The sequence below is a fragment of the Channa argus genome, chromosome 2, assembly GCF_033026475.1.
Source record: "Channa argus isolate prfri chromosome 2, Channa argus male v1.0, whole genome shotgun sequence".
NCBI lineage: Eukaryota > Metazoa > Chordata > Actinopteri > Anabantiformes > Channidae > Channa > Channa argus.
Window position 1 is genome coordinate 9427543 of NC_090198.1, and position 15199 is coordinate 9442741.

At 42.5% G+C, this 15199-nt stretch overlaps 1 protein-coding gene across 4 annotated transcripts in view; it reads left to right on the top strand.

Annotated features, from left to right (window-relative positions):
* Positions 1-15199, top strand: part of fto (FTO alpha-ketoglutarate dependent dioxygenase) — a 117003-nt gene that overhangs the window by 51135 nt on the left and 50669 nt on the right. The window lies entirely within an intron of this gene.

Sequence of the window (15199 nt, forward strand, 5' to 3'; positions counted from 1 at the left end):
CGTACACATTAAGACACACTCTTTCGACCAGACATGGTCCAGAGCCTAGAGAGAGCAAAGGTGTCGGGCAGAATCCACAAACTAGAAATGTCTAAAAGCAGCAACTTTTCTTTTCAAAGATACATATGTTAACCTCTTGCTGTGCTGCTGCCCTCATCTTTCCATGGCACCCCTCTGTTTTAAGTTGTCCACTCCCGTTGACCCTTACCCATTTTGAATCCGGATGAGCCTCGTAAAAAGGCAGTTTCCACACACCTTGCTTCACTGTGTCGACGCCCGCTGCCTCACAGCTCTGATGTAGAGCCCGCTCTGAATGTGCATTCCTGCTACAGGTGCTGAAAGCTAAAAACCATCACACCACACCCACGCCCAAGCAAACATCAGCACTGTCCCCCACCATTCTGACTCCCCCACCACCCACAATGTAATGTTGCCACCTACTAGCCATGTCTAACCCTAGACTTTACTCAGCCCACTTTTAGATCCTGACAACTAGTTTCACAGTCCAGGACAGGAAATGCTCAGTCCTTGTCGGCGGGGCAGACAGATGTTTACTCTATCAGCAGTGAAAGACTGATTAGATTAGGTTTTGGTGGAGGGCAAGTGTTTGAACTCCATCTGCTCCTGATACCTCCTCTTCCCTTTACACACATTAAATTTCTATGCCTTGCCCCCCTCTGCTCCCACTTAGAAAAAAGCCAGAGGTCATTCTGTCAAGTGGCTGTCAACAGATAGCATTATACGAAACTAAACACATGGCTATGTGCAATGTTAAGTGGGATGTACTGGTACTGTTTAGAGATTTGTATCTGATGAGGGTTAAGGACTGCGTCAGTATTTTTGTGCAGCGTTAACATGCATGTTTTTGTTTATCCATAGCACTTAGAGGCAAAGTCACTATTCCGAATTGAAGATAAAACATACTATTGAATAAAACACAGTGATGGAATTTAGTTTTACTGCTGTCAGGTGCGTTCAAATCTTTATTTTCATAAAAAGCACACACTAGAACAGGACTTGTGAAATTAATTTGCTGATGTATTTTGCTGCTTTTCATATATCGGGTGACCTAATTATGTTTCTGTACAATATTCAACAGGCAAGGCTTTATCACTATACTGCCTTTTGTTTCCATGGTTTCCATTAAGCACATACTGCTAGCAAAAGGATGGAAAAGGATTGATGACTCTTGCTAGAGGCTCATAAACATGAACAACCACCACTGATTGATTAAGGTTCTTGCTGACTTTTGTTTCTTAAACACCAGTTAAAGCAGCACTCTGAACACTGAAACGTGGGCCTGCGAGCTGCCATTTTATGCCTCTGGGGCATTTTTAGCACTAGCAAGACTGAAAGAAAGAGGAATTGGACCCAATGACCAGTGAATCTTTTCAAGTGACTTATAGCTACTCAGTGTGAGTGATAACTCATCTGGCCCTGCTAGCAGAAGCAGTCCATTCATTCACTCCGAGCCAACAAAGTTATGAGAGCTTTTTTATTCTTATGAGCTTTTGAGGTAACTGGGTTTTACCGATACACATGGTGAATTCTTTGATAGATGCTGCCCTCCGTGTCCCTTTGGTAAATGCCCCGTGAGTACCCTGGAAATAGATGGATTATTACAGTATTTGGTTGGGTGAATGTACTGTAGCAGAGCAGATGAGTGTGCCACACAGGAAGTGCAGTTGAAGAGCCAGGCACAACCTCCCGGGAACAGGCTTATTAGAATAGAACAGTGCACTTCCCAGTGGCACCAGAACTGCAGTTACAGGATTAGGCTTTGTAAATGCATACATCATCTATGCAATTACAGGTATAGAACAATTCAGTGTTCAGCAAACACTATAGATAGGTACACTCACAAAAAAACAAAAAAAATAAACTTCTGGAGTTATGTTTAACTGACTGAAATTAGTTACTTGGTGTGATGCCACCTCGAATCAGTATGCTTACAGTATAGATACTTTGGAACCTCGTGGATAAGGTGACCTCACGTTGACCTTCTGGAGCCTAGAGGTCAGTGCTCTGACCAATAGAAAAACAAGAAAAAGCTTTGTCACAGTTGGCAAGCAAACACTGAAGGGAACAGCTGTGAGTTTTGTACTGACCATGCAAACTGCTGTAGGCTTTGTAAGGTCATTATATGATAATGAAAATCATTACAGAATTACATGGGGGTTTAGGACATGAGAGCAGCAGGGAGGGGAGGGGAGGGCCACATTGGGTTTGATAAATGGACTGTGAAGGTGCCCATCTGGCCCTCTCTATGGCTTTTTCTTCCTGCTCTTTTATCCACTCTCGTCCTTTACTACCCCTCTTTCATTCGCCTTCTCTGTTCTCAAGCGGGCCAGTGTAAAAGCGAGCTGGCCTGTAGTGAAAGATTAACAGAGTGCAAACCCAGCTCACCTCAGTAGAAGAGAAGAGAGGAAGGGAGATCGGCAGAGGTGTTTGTGACCTAAAGCAGGGTTTGTGCTTGACTTGGCAAACCCTATTCTTCCACCTCTCCGTGTGGGCCTGCAGGAGAGTAGGCAGCTATTGACCTTTGGCATCGGAAGCAGTTGGACAGCTTAGGATGGCTGAATCACTGGAGGCACTTAGGTCTTCATTGTTTAATAGACTTGGGTTGTAGTGCATAACATGGTTTAAAATACCCCATTGTTACAGTCCAGCTCCTTTTGAAATTAGAAACTCTATAATATATGAAAAGGGCAAACGTGTTTGTCACTGAAAAGAGGCAAACTACTGCAATTTTACTGGATTTTGGATTTATATCTCATGACAGAGGAGAGCCAGCAAATTCTGTGGCAGTGGCTGTCAGGAATGGATATACATCACAGGTTCTTCAAACACTTTAAATACTGTAGTACTGGTCTGCCAAAAAAATAATGTAAGGGAACGCATCTAGTCCATTCTGTTTATATTTGACATCTGTTTTCTAATACATGTATTTTGTTTTATTTCAAGAGATACAATTTTTTATTTAAAATGTTAACATTTATATTTTTATAAGCAAATGTCATATCTTTATCAAATACCATTCTGCAAACATGGAAAAGCAAAGTACTTATACTATAATATCACCACAAAAGCAGTGCCCTCAGAAATGTGCGTAGTACACTGGTTGCCTGTGTTTATTACTTTTCTTCAACATGTTGAGAGTTACTGAGGTCTTCATCCCAAGACAAAGGCAACATCAGCTGACATGGAAAGCAGGGCTAAAAAACAGAGAAGGAGGTCCACGTGTCCACAGCTGAACTCATCACTCAGCTGTCCAGCTTGACCCATGACCCCGCGGGGCTGTCTCCAAACTTCCATCGGCTTCATGTTTCCTGCCATTGTTATACTCTCTTGTCCTCACCTGGACAAGGCACCGCTACACAAAAGGCCCAGTCTGTCATCAAAACCTAAGGTCACCAGGGGCCAGCAGGGGCCATAGAGCAACAGTTGAAGCTGCGCTGAGCCAAATGATGAGCCCACCACTTTTGTCAATTACCATTTATACCCAAGTGGAGTTGCCAATAAGTCCAGCTAAACTCCATACATGTCGTTTCTCCCTACCCTCTTATTCAGTTCATTGAAACATCTCATGAAATTGTGCCCTAGTGGTGGCATCTCCTTTAATACCAGTAAGTAGTAGCCCTGTGGCAGCAGATGTCTTTTGACTCTACACTCTAATGAAGGCTGGCAAAGCTAGTAAAAAATGTATGTAATGTAACGTATTATATATGTATTACATACAATGTTTTTGAACTGTGGTTGTCATCATTACAGTAATGAGGACATAGTAACTTTGCTGGACTCAAACATCGGCCACTTTTACCCAAACCTCCCCCATAGGCGATCTTTTAAGCTTTAAATACTACATTTACTAACTTTTAACCTCAAGCCTCAACATTTTGCTCAAGTCTTAATAACTATGGTCACTATAGGGGCCTAACTATAATATGTTACTGTTGGTCATAAAAACTTCTGGCACATACAATATATGGGCTCATAATTTACAGGAGGAGAGTCTCAGAGTTGTATAGTGTTTTACATAAAAGAGGAGACAGACCTTCACCGGCTGGCATTTAATTTCAGGAGTGGTGACATTTCTTTTGTGATGTCCCTGACAGACCCCGCCCCAATTCCCTCATTGGGGTGGGACAGGGAGTTTGGAGACAATAGAGTGACCTAGTCCAGAATGCCACTTGGAAAGATTGCATGTGTCACATCCACAATAAAGGTGGACAGACAACAGGCTTGTCTAATGTGGCCAATGAGCTCCTTAAAGCCACAGAAATGGAGGCACCATACTGCAAGAGTTACCCGTCATGTCATAGGCAACCCAGCCCCTTTGTACACTCAAGGTTTAGACAGCCGTAATTTGTTCAGTTGTCATTGCACAAATGATAATGAGTGGATTCTGAAGTTTTAGGATGCAGGAATTATGTCATTGCAAGAACGTCTTTCAATTTGTAGAATGACTTGCTATGACCTGCAAATATTTGAGAAACAGGGTTTGTTAATTACAGTTAAGAGAATGTGGCATAAAGCTGTTAATAAGTAAGTTTAATTAGCGAGGGTGGCATTGGTGTTTGAGCTGGCACCACATAAAACAGCATTTTGGTTGGCGGCGCGTTGGTCTGGGCATGCTGTCAACCAGGCCTATGAGATGTAAGTTTTAACTTGAGGTGACAGGTTAGATTTCCCAGACAGCAGCCCCACATTCGCCTCTACCCCCACACCTCCTCACCCCACAACAACAGTCATGTTTTGCAGACAGAAGAGACACAGCTAGCTCAGTCTGTTTACCTTGGCATCGGTTGACAGCTAAAAGTTTTGCTGGATGCACCCTCGTTTCTCTTTACCTCAGGGGTTTGTTCACTGTGATGGTGGGCAGACACCTGTGTGTGGTGTGTGGAACTCTTATCCCACAACGATCTTCTTTTTTTCCGTGTATTTTTCTTTGTACTAGCTACTTTTGCCATCATCAGTATCTCTGTGTTTACATGGTTCAGGGCATCCGAGGAGAAAACAAATAAGGACATGTCATCTGTCTCTTTCATCTTGGGCCAGCCTGTAATTAGCGCAAGCGCAGTGGTTAGCCTGCATTGCTGTAATCTAATTTGTCTGTCTTTATCTAAAACGTGTCTGTGCGGTCCCTTAGACTGGTTACATACGCGCACTCAGATCGCCTGTGGCCTGGGTGTTTGTGAGGTGTGTTTGTGTGTGCTTGATTGTAAATTATAAATTCTTCTCTCATGCACCCACCCCTGTTTAACAATCAGTCAGTTATGCATGACATGTCCTGACCTCAGCAGAACCTCACAGCTGCTGTTGCCGTAGCAATCATCCTCCTATCCTAGTTAGCTCCCAGGCTGGAAAGTACATCTTGCAAGAATTTACTTTGAACAAAATGACTGATGATGTTATTTCTTTACCTTCTACTTACTGTACAAACAAGTTCTACCCATGCAAATATGCACTTACCTCTATCTCGCCTGGTTCTCAAACAAATCAGTAATTAGCCGTTGAAGTACATGCTTTCTCTCGTTCTGTGGTTAGGTGTGGGAATGGAAGGTTTGCAACTGGCAAGAGTCTGTATCACACTCTCTCTTTGTTAAATTTTGTTGCTTATCCTTGAGTGAGTCACAGCTGCATTAAATTGCTCATAGGGTTTAATGAAAACTGTTATTTCATTATTATGTATTTCACAGTAAGTGCTTGGCAATGAAATGTGGCTTAGAAAGGGAGGAGAGGTAAAAACGTTGTTAAATGTCCCACAGAAGTTTAAACACACTTGTTGCAGAGACAGAATTTAAGACTCTTAAAGTTTGCCTTTATTAAGTATGGAAACAAGATTTGTGTTTGGAAAGGACTATGTGGTAAGGAGAAGGGGGTAAGAATTGGGTTTGGGCCTGTTTTACTGGTAATAAGGAAAACCAGGACATTCTTTCTGGTCAAACCCAACATCCCAGGGAGCTGATGAGCTGATGGGAATGTGTGGCAGGTTCGTGAAAAGCACAGCAAGGACATGGCATTGCGGGTTGTTGAATGTTGTGCTCACCAAAAACATTGTCATTACAGTTTATCTCATCTAAGTCCTGTTTGTTGTTGGATGGAAAGCTACTCTACACTGAAATATTGTACATCTGTTTGTGTGTGGTACTGTAACAGCTAATGAGCGTAACCGTTAAAGTTATAGGAAGTCTAGGCATCAGTAAAAATACACTCTGCGTATCAGATGCTTGTCAAATTCAGGCAATTGTTTAGAGGGTCTCTGCGCTAGGTTCAGGGACGGTGTTTTTACTAATAATGTCACAGCCGTCATCAATTAACTGCAGAAATGTGTATAGTGTTTAAACACACACACACACACATCCACATTATACACGCATGTACACCACATGCTCTATCCTTTTTCTTTTTTCCCACTCCCTATACCACAACCACTCCACCTGGGCCCACCGCTCCCACACCATACACGCTCATCTTTCTCCCCTCCTCTGTTAATTATAACCTACACCGCTGGAACACTTCATTTCATAGCAAGCATATTGTCTCTTCAAGGCTGGCAGGCAGGTCATAAATTATCCTGAAGGTGAGGATGGAAGTTGGAGGAGATAGTTATGAAAATTTCATCTGTCTGCCGTAACGGCCGCAGCTGCTCCTGTCACCAGCCGTGTGCTGGAGGAATTACACCGGGTCAGCATGTGTGCGTATGTGTGTAAGTGTGTTCTTTAGTTATATGCATAGGTACATGAATACATGAACAGTTGCGGTGTGCACGTACACATGCCACGCACACATGCATGTCTTTGAGCGATTTCGCATTTGTCCCTGCGGGAGTGTCTGTGTGTGTATGTGTGTCAATATATGTGTGTCGCTGGGCCAATGTGTACAGCAGGTTGGCCAGGTAAGACCTGCCTGTCAGTGTGTGGAACATCTCTGGCGTCCCTGTCACCTCAGGGCCCCTAGCTCTGCCCTGAAGCAGGGAGACTGGGAGGGGGGACAAGCTCGCAGGGCGGTCCCCAAGCTGTCTCTGTTCATTACCGCTACAGAGATGGGACGTGGCCGGCAGGTGGTCAGACCTTTAGTCCTTACCTACTGTGATCATCTGCTGCTCCACTCTGTGTGTGTGTGTGTGTGTGTGTGTGTGTGTGTGTGTGTGTGTGTGTGTGTGTGTGTGTGTGTGTGTGCGTGTGTGTGTTGTGGGTGTGCAACTGTGCCTGAGAATGAAAAGAGTCAGAGGAAAACCATAACTTATGTATTGAGCAGGGAAGTGCATATTCTGTTTGACCTATGAGTGTTTGTGACAGACTCAGTAATGTGCCTGTGCATGCATATCTGTTAATGGCCATGCTTACATATTTACAAATGTGGAGAAATTCCACATTTCGAGAATCCGGCATGCTGCAGTGGCACTTTCTTGACAGAGAGTAGAGCAGCTCTTCTCGACAGACAGCAACTCCAAGTGGCAATTAGTAAGAAAAGAAAAACATGGTAAAACTCCCCCCTAGACCCCTCCTACGTCAATCTCCAGTTTTCGTGCAAAAATTCTATTAGGGCAAAAGTCCATAGCTGTTAATTACAATTCTAACTAGTTTGCCTCCTGACGAATGGATGGCTTCAGCAGTGATGTAGGATAAAAGGGATATCAGCGATTTCAGTTGCCCATACAAAGGCTGCCTCTGAAATGGGTCATCAATCCCACAGTGATAAATGTCTGGTGGAGTAATGACTCTCTTATCGGCACCGGATTACTGCAGATATTTGTAATTAGTGTAGCCACACAAGTCCCCGACAGATGTTTTTGAGGCAGCACAATATTGAAGCCATGGTTTGGAGCTAAATGAGAACTTTCTGGAAATAATAGGGGTAGTTAGAGCTATTGTGTTGTGGCAAACTTAGGTGAATCTGGAGAATTGAGTCACAGTTTTGGCAGTGGGAACGTCTGTACGTCTTCTACCGCACACACACAGTGCACAAAAATTCATAGAACATCATGTACAGTACAATACACACACTCACACACACACACACACACACACACACTTGAGCTCATGACCTGATAGCTAAGTACACAGCCTGGGGTCCATCCTTCAGATATTGAGCTCAGTGGTCACATGACTCAGGGCTAGGGGCTCCTCTTCTCCTCTCGTCCCTCATCCTCCCCCTTCTCTAGCCCTAGAGGTAGCCAATGCTATGCCAGGGGGAGTGAACGATTCACTTTTAACTTCCATTTTTCGTGTTTTGGGTCGAGAAGCACTATCCGCCCCGAAGTTTTTTTTTTTTTTTTTTTTTTTTTTTGTCTTCCTCCTCTTCCAGCTCTCATGAAATCACAATGTGATGTATTCAGCCTGAGGTGTAGCTCTATTCACAATGCAGTTTGACACTACCAAGCCCTGCTCCCCTCTGTTTTCACGATGCATCTGTGGAGACATATCTGTACCACTAATGCAAACGTCCTGGCGGTAGTTGACAGGTACTTTGACTAAAGATGTTTGATACACACTCTAAAACGGACACCTAGGTTGGATTCACTTCTGTCTTTCCATGTATATGTGTATATAAATATGTAGATATTGTAGGGAACTGGCGCCAGTGCATCTAGATATCATGTTGGTTGAGGCCTGTATTGTGTTGCCAAAATATACAATCATCAACCCATTGCCCGACACACCCACCACCCTATACACACATACAGTACACAGCCTGCCCGACACTGACAGACGTGTAAGCAGATGCAGCCAGAACTGGTAATGGCAGGTGATTATAAGTGGCACACATGCCAAACTAATTAAACCCCTGGGTTGACAGCAGCATTTGGTAGCACTCGCATTCTGGCCCGCTGGCATTAGAATAATTGTAGCAGCAGCACATTTCACCTGTGAGACTGCAGCTAACAACGTCATTTATTTTACAACAGGCTGCACCGGATGTTGCTACAGAGGCTCGAGTTAGCTTGCTTTAGGTGTGACATGCCTGGCAGCCTCTGGCAAAGATGGGGCAGCTTTTCGCTCAGTGTGTTTGAGCCACACTTTGTAGTGTGCTTTTACGCTGTGCAACAATTGTTCACCAAGTTGTTAATATTGTTAAAGTTAAATTCAAACTTGGGCTTAGTTAGTGGTGGACATTTCTTGTCACTTCACTGTGAGATGGTCATGGGTTTGTACCTGGTCGCTGGCTGGTATTGCATGTTCTCCCCATGCTTCTGTGGGTTTCCTCCGGGTCCTCCGGTTTCCTCCCACAATTCACAGACATTTAGGTTAATTGGTAACTCTAAATTCTGGTCTGGTTGTCTGTCTCTGTCAATCTGTCTTTTAATATACTCCTGTCCTGTCTTGTGCCCAATCTCTTGCCCAGTGGCCTAGGATCAGCTCCATTACCCCCAAGACTTATAGATGCTGAAAAGTTGTTTTCCTACATGTAGGCTCTTGTTTACCTACATATCATGTTGATAAGTAGGTAAACATCAATTAATTCCTATCATTTAAGTGGTTATATTAATAAACTGTTTAAGAAGATCTGTAATCAAGAGAATGACTTTTAAGAACTATTAGAGAGGACACAGTTTGATCCCATTTGATATCTTTAGACAGTTTGACCCAGCTCCACATGTCCCCATTCAGGCCACACACAGCGGGAAGGAAGGAGAAAAGGACACATGGCTCGCTGTTTGATCATTTTTCCAGCAGGAGGATTGTAGTTAGGAGTCCTCCCCAAAGAGGCCAGAGGTAGGAGCCAGGAGGCCGCAAACTGCACCGCAAGATCCACTTTGATACATTCTGGATCTCTACATATACAGCCAGACACACACCTGGGTGGTTGAGTAAGGATTTTGAAATGCCTGCAGGTCTGTGAAAACTAGTCTGGCTGTAATTTACTTGACTGATTCATGTGCTTGCCCTGTGCTATGCAGCAGGTGTGGCTAGGCCAGGTGTACACTGTGCTGCACCACGCGGTGTGTGTACTCCAGGTGATAGCTAAATGTGCTACAGTATCTTTTACTGTAGATATTATGAAATGTCTGTAAGCTCATAGCATGTATTGTCAGATTTATGGGCTGTGGCATGGCATATCATACACTTTGATGTTTTTTCTAACAAAGACCTTAGACAACCTTTCTCCATATTTTCAAGGTGTAAAGCATGGTAGTGACAAATAAGGTCTATTCAGCTTCCACTTTTTTTTCCCTCACAGTCTGCACTGGCTTGTCACCTTGCATATAATTGCTTCTTTGCTTTACTGTGTGTGTGTGTGTATGTGTGTGTGTGTGTGTGTGTGTGTGTATACATACATACATACATACATATATATATATACATATATATATATATACACACACACACACACACACACACACACACACACACACACATATATATATATATATATATATATATATATATATATATATATATAAACACACATATATCACTGGCTGAAGCATCATCACATCTACTTTTAGGGCTTTCATTGCACTTGCATGTGCACAGCCTGTGTTCACTCTTGATAGCTACTATGTTAAGCTGGTTGTAGAAGAAGCGAAATATCAGCTCTTTGAAGGCACAAGTAAGTGGCCGATGGCAGCCGATAGCTGAGGCTTAGTGGATCCTCATTATATGCTGTAGCAAGCTGATTAAAACATTTGATTTGTTCCCACAGTGTGTGTGTGTAAGCATACAGTAAAGTGCCTGTGTGTGTGTGTGTCCTGTGCATATGCAAGTGTACATGTACATGTGTGAAAGAGTAGGCCTTCTGGCTGCTGTGGAGTGTTATCTGTTTTTTCAACCTTGTTATACTAATTACAGTCCATATTTACTTACATTCTCTTTTTGTTTTCTGCCCTCGATAGGCATCTGTGACCGCTTCTGCCTTGGCTGTTCTCATTAACAAACTGATGATGTGTGATAGGTCTATCAAACGATGATACAGGGAGCTTTTCCAAGAAAAGAGGTCATGATACAAATGTTGTCAATTTTTGCAACCACAAAGAATTATGTTCTTGTTATCAGTGACACTGTGATTGCACTTTTGCCAGTGTGTGTTGGGGGTTAAAATAGATCATGTCCAAATGAAAAACATCAACATTAGCTATAATCAAAACCTTTTGAACATTTTATTATTCCATGATCATCAGCTTAATCAGTCCTTCACAATTCGGGGTAGGGATGTGAGATGATGAACTAAATTTTGACAATTCCTTTTTTCAGTTTTTAAGGTGAGTTGTTTGCACTGGCTATAAAAACACCATAACACACCCAGCTAACAGCTATATTAACTAAATAGCAAATCTTCAAACTGTAGGTCCAGTGTGTTGCTTGAAACAATATGTTTGTGAGGTTAAATAATTTAAGACTGATAAAACATTTTTCTACAATTTAATGTCATGTTCCTTTTGGGTCACTGACTCATTAACCAGTTTTTCACTGGTGACCTTTGTCAAGTTACTCATCATGTTCACTGCACGGGTCACTCACCATATGTCACCAAAAAAAAAAAAAAAAAGATGGATAGATTTCCAAACCCTGACACTGTTGCTGAATTCATTGGAGTCATTGTTTCTGATTAACCAAACCCTTTTAGTTGACTAAACTTGTTACAGAACAATCAACGGCATCATTATGCATGTCTGTGTGTGTTAGAGAGGCACAGACAAACCTACAATAGAATTTGTAAATGGTTAAACTGAACAGGAAGCTGTGTTAGGATACACGGTGGGGTTAGCGGGGTAAATCGACAGCCGAGTTTTATATGGTGGAGGTGGGTGGTAGAGGGTTTGGGGGTTGTAAATGGTTTTATGAGTGTAAGTGACTGATTCCCAGACACAGAGAACTGTGCATCCTGAATGTGTAAATGGCATTTATTCAGCCGGTAAGTCTGGGAAAACATATGGTGCCATTTGGAGGCCCAGACTGGTGCACGCTGTTCTCCTGTAATTAGACTGGCCCAGCAGAGCAGCTACATAACTGTTTCATGATAACCACCCCTACTGTAGCCTACAGTGCTGCTGCCACACAGCCCTGGCTGCAGAACAGGACCAGTACACCACATTACACATCCTGTTAATACACTGTTTAGCGCCAGTGACACCGCGGCTTTGGCAGGAGCACACAGACATTCATATCATTCATATCACAGATATTTACTGTTTGTCTGTAATAGCACGTACAAAAATATGCACCACACCCTTCATTGTATTTGCAATATGCAAATACAATGAAGTATCTGCAATATGCAAATACAATGAAGTATCTATAATATGCAAATAAAATTAAGTATCTGCAATATGCAAATACAAGGAAGTATCTGTAATATGCAAATACATTAAAGTATTTGTAATATGCAAATACAATGAAGTATTTGTAATATGCAATTACAATTAAGTATTTTTAATATGCAAATACAATGAATTTGGTGTGTTGCTAAGTGCAATTTACTCGGGCTGGTGTCTAATCACATACTGAGACTAAGAGATACCTTGAAAATGTACAGTTTTGTTGTGGGAATCCAGCCTAGAAATCATCACGTGTAGTGATTTCTGCTAAATAAAATTGTAATGCTTTTAATTTATAGCAAGGTTAAAGTAGGAGCCATTAAATACATTTGCAAGACAGCATTGGATTAAAGATGGATTCACATAGAATAAGAGACTTTATTGGATAGTTTCTTTACTACATACATGTAGCAAACCCTTTGTTTTTGTTTGTGCTTTCATTTTTTGTTCTTAGTTACATATACTTATATAAAATACTCAAAATCAAAATCCTTCCTCACTGCAGACATATCTGTGCATATTTGAACCTGGGCAGCACAGAATTGTTTGCGATGTCGCTGGTGTAGAGTTTGCATGTTACATCCCCTTGTCTGCTCAGCTTTCTTCAAGAAAAAATATAAAAAAAATATAAACCAGAAACTTTAAATTTGTGAATGTGAATGCTCTTGTGTATACAGAGTATTTGTGTGTGCCCTGTGATAGACCTGCAACCTGTTCAGGATGTGCTTTAATACAATGGTGAGATAAATTTCCTGTTTACCTAAAACTCCTTGTGACTATAAGTAAATCCAGCCGAATGGGAAATGAAGCACTTTTATCATTAAGTTTACCCATCATTTGTGTGTTCATTCTCTTAACAAATGCTCCACTAAAATGTATCTCTTGAGTATCATATGCTAGGCCTGTGTTTACCTGCTTTGTCTAAAAATGTTGGACACCTTGCTTCCTTTATTTTTCTTCCTTAATGTCTTCCATTGTTGTCTGCTCTTCTTTTAATCACTTCCCACCTCCTTTCATCGGGACAGGAGCAGATTGCAGGTCGAAGGAGTGGGTTGTGTTGGCAGGGTTGTTGGGGCGTCAGCTGGGCTGTTTGGGGGGTGGGGAACAGGCTGGCAGCACGGCGGGAAGGCCCTGTTAAGGACACACTGCTGGGACTCGGACTGAGCCAGTGCCTGGTCCAACCCATGCACAGACATACACACACATACACACACACCGGGAGGGAATAGTGGAGAAAGAAAAGTGGAGGGGCGACCGAACCTGAGATAAAGACATTTCATTCCTCATTTATAAAATCTGACACCACCAGCCTGCTTTCTTCCCCTCTCTCATCAGAATCGCTTCACAAAGATCACACATTCTGGTGCAAGCTGCAGTCTAGACTTTTCAACTACAGTTCTTCTAATGTCCACTAGATGATGACTAGCTGGGTATTTATTTTACCCCTATCTTGGAAGTGTTTTCAATTTTTCCTGAAAAAGACGGGAAGTATAAATAATCGTACCAAAGGAGGAACGTTTTGCTGTTCCAGTTTGCTGCACTTCAGCTCCACCTAAGTTGTCTTAGGTGTAGTATTTTAGCATCGGTAAATACCAAGTGGGGTAGTATGTAAATCTTGAAACAGGATTTTCAAGTTAACATGACATTTGTGGACATTCAGGTGTGAAGCGAGCATTGGCCTATTTCTTACCACATTTAACACCTAAAGTAATACTGTACATACTGTACATCCCCCCCCCAACATGAACACATACAATAACATACTGTATTACATACTGTCTGTCCAGAAGGGGCTGTCTGTGTGGCATGCTACTCTCCTGTTGTCTATTTAGCCAGTACAGCATGTGAGAGCACTGTTTGACCCAGTCAAATTTGCATACGCCGCTATGTATATTTCAGCAGCATTTAAAACACACATCACCGTCAGTGAATTATGCATGGAGCTGGTACAGTGAAGGTGCTTGTTTTATGCACTTGTGAAAGGGAAATTGAACTGTGTTTTCTTTTGCCCATGACGCTGAAGGCCCAAGGCCAATTAAAGTACACAGAGCAGACAGCCTCTAAATGGACTGGTGGTGTACATCACATTTCCCTGTAACAAAGGGTGCCTGGCATAGGAAAGGGCGTCCGACAGGTTCTGACGGCTAGGTAATAGGATTCCTGCCTCTCTAAAGAGACTGACTGAGGTGCTGTTGTAGTATCCTTGTAGGCCAGTCTGTCTTTTTATATGAGAATGTGCATATGAGTTTGTTAAATGCGGTGCTGTAGAAGAGATGAGTGACTGAATAATTCAAAACTGGCATGTCTCACAAAATGATGCAAACCCGTGCATGGATTGTCAGTGGGAGGAATAGAGTGTTGCAGTAAACACAACCTAAAAGGCTCTTATGCATTATAGACAAGCCTTTTGAAACTGTTTTCTCATATGCAAATGGAACACACACGGCTGCAAAGGCTTAATATGAATCTCTCCCATTCACTGCAAATCCAAATGAGGCATAGGGCTGTTTATGTTTATATTGTGTGTGCAACTGGTAGAAGAGGATCGAGGGGTGTTGGTCAAATCACATGAAACACACCGAATACAAACACAATTGTGCTGCTATCAGGGTTTACTTTAAAGAATGAGTACTTTAGAGCAGTGGCTTTGCCGGCACCCAGCAGTTGTGTTCTCATAAGCCTCTTCTGGACTGAGGGAATAGACTGCAGAGGATGAGCATCATTAGATATGTCATTTAAGACACCTGTGCTCCCACTGCTCTATATTTATCCACTTGCAGGTCTCTAACAGGCCCTCAGGTCAACACATTGTGTCCCTACCTGTCAGCTCTGCAGTGGACGGGACATATGTGCTGGATAGAGACAATATAAAGCCACCTGCTAGTCACCCTGCCCTCTCCTCTCCTCTCCTCTCCTCTCCTCTCCTCTCCTCTCCTC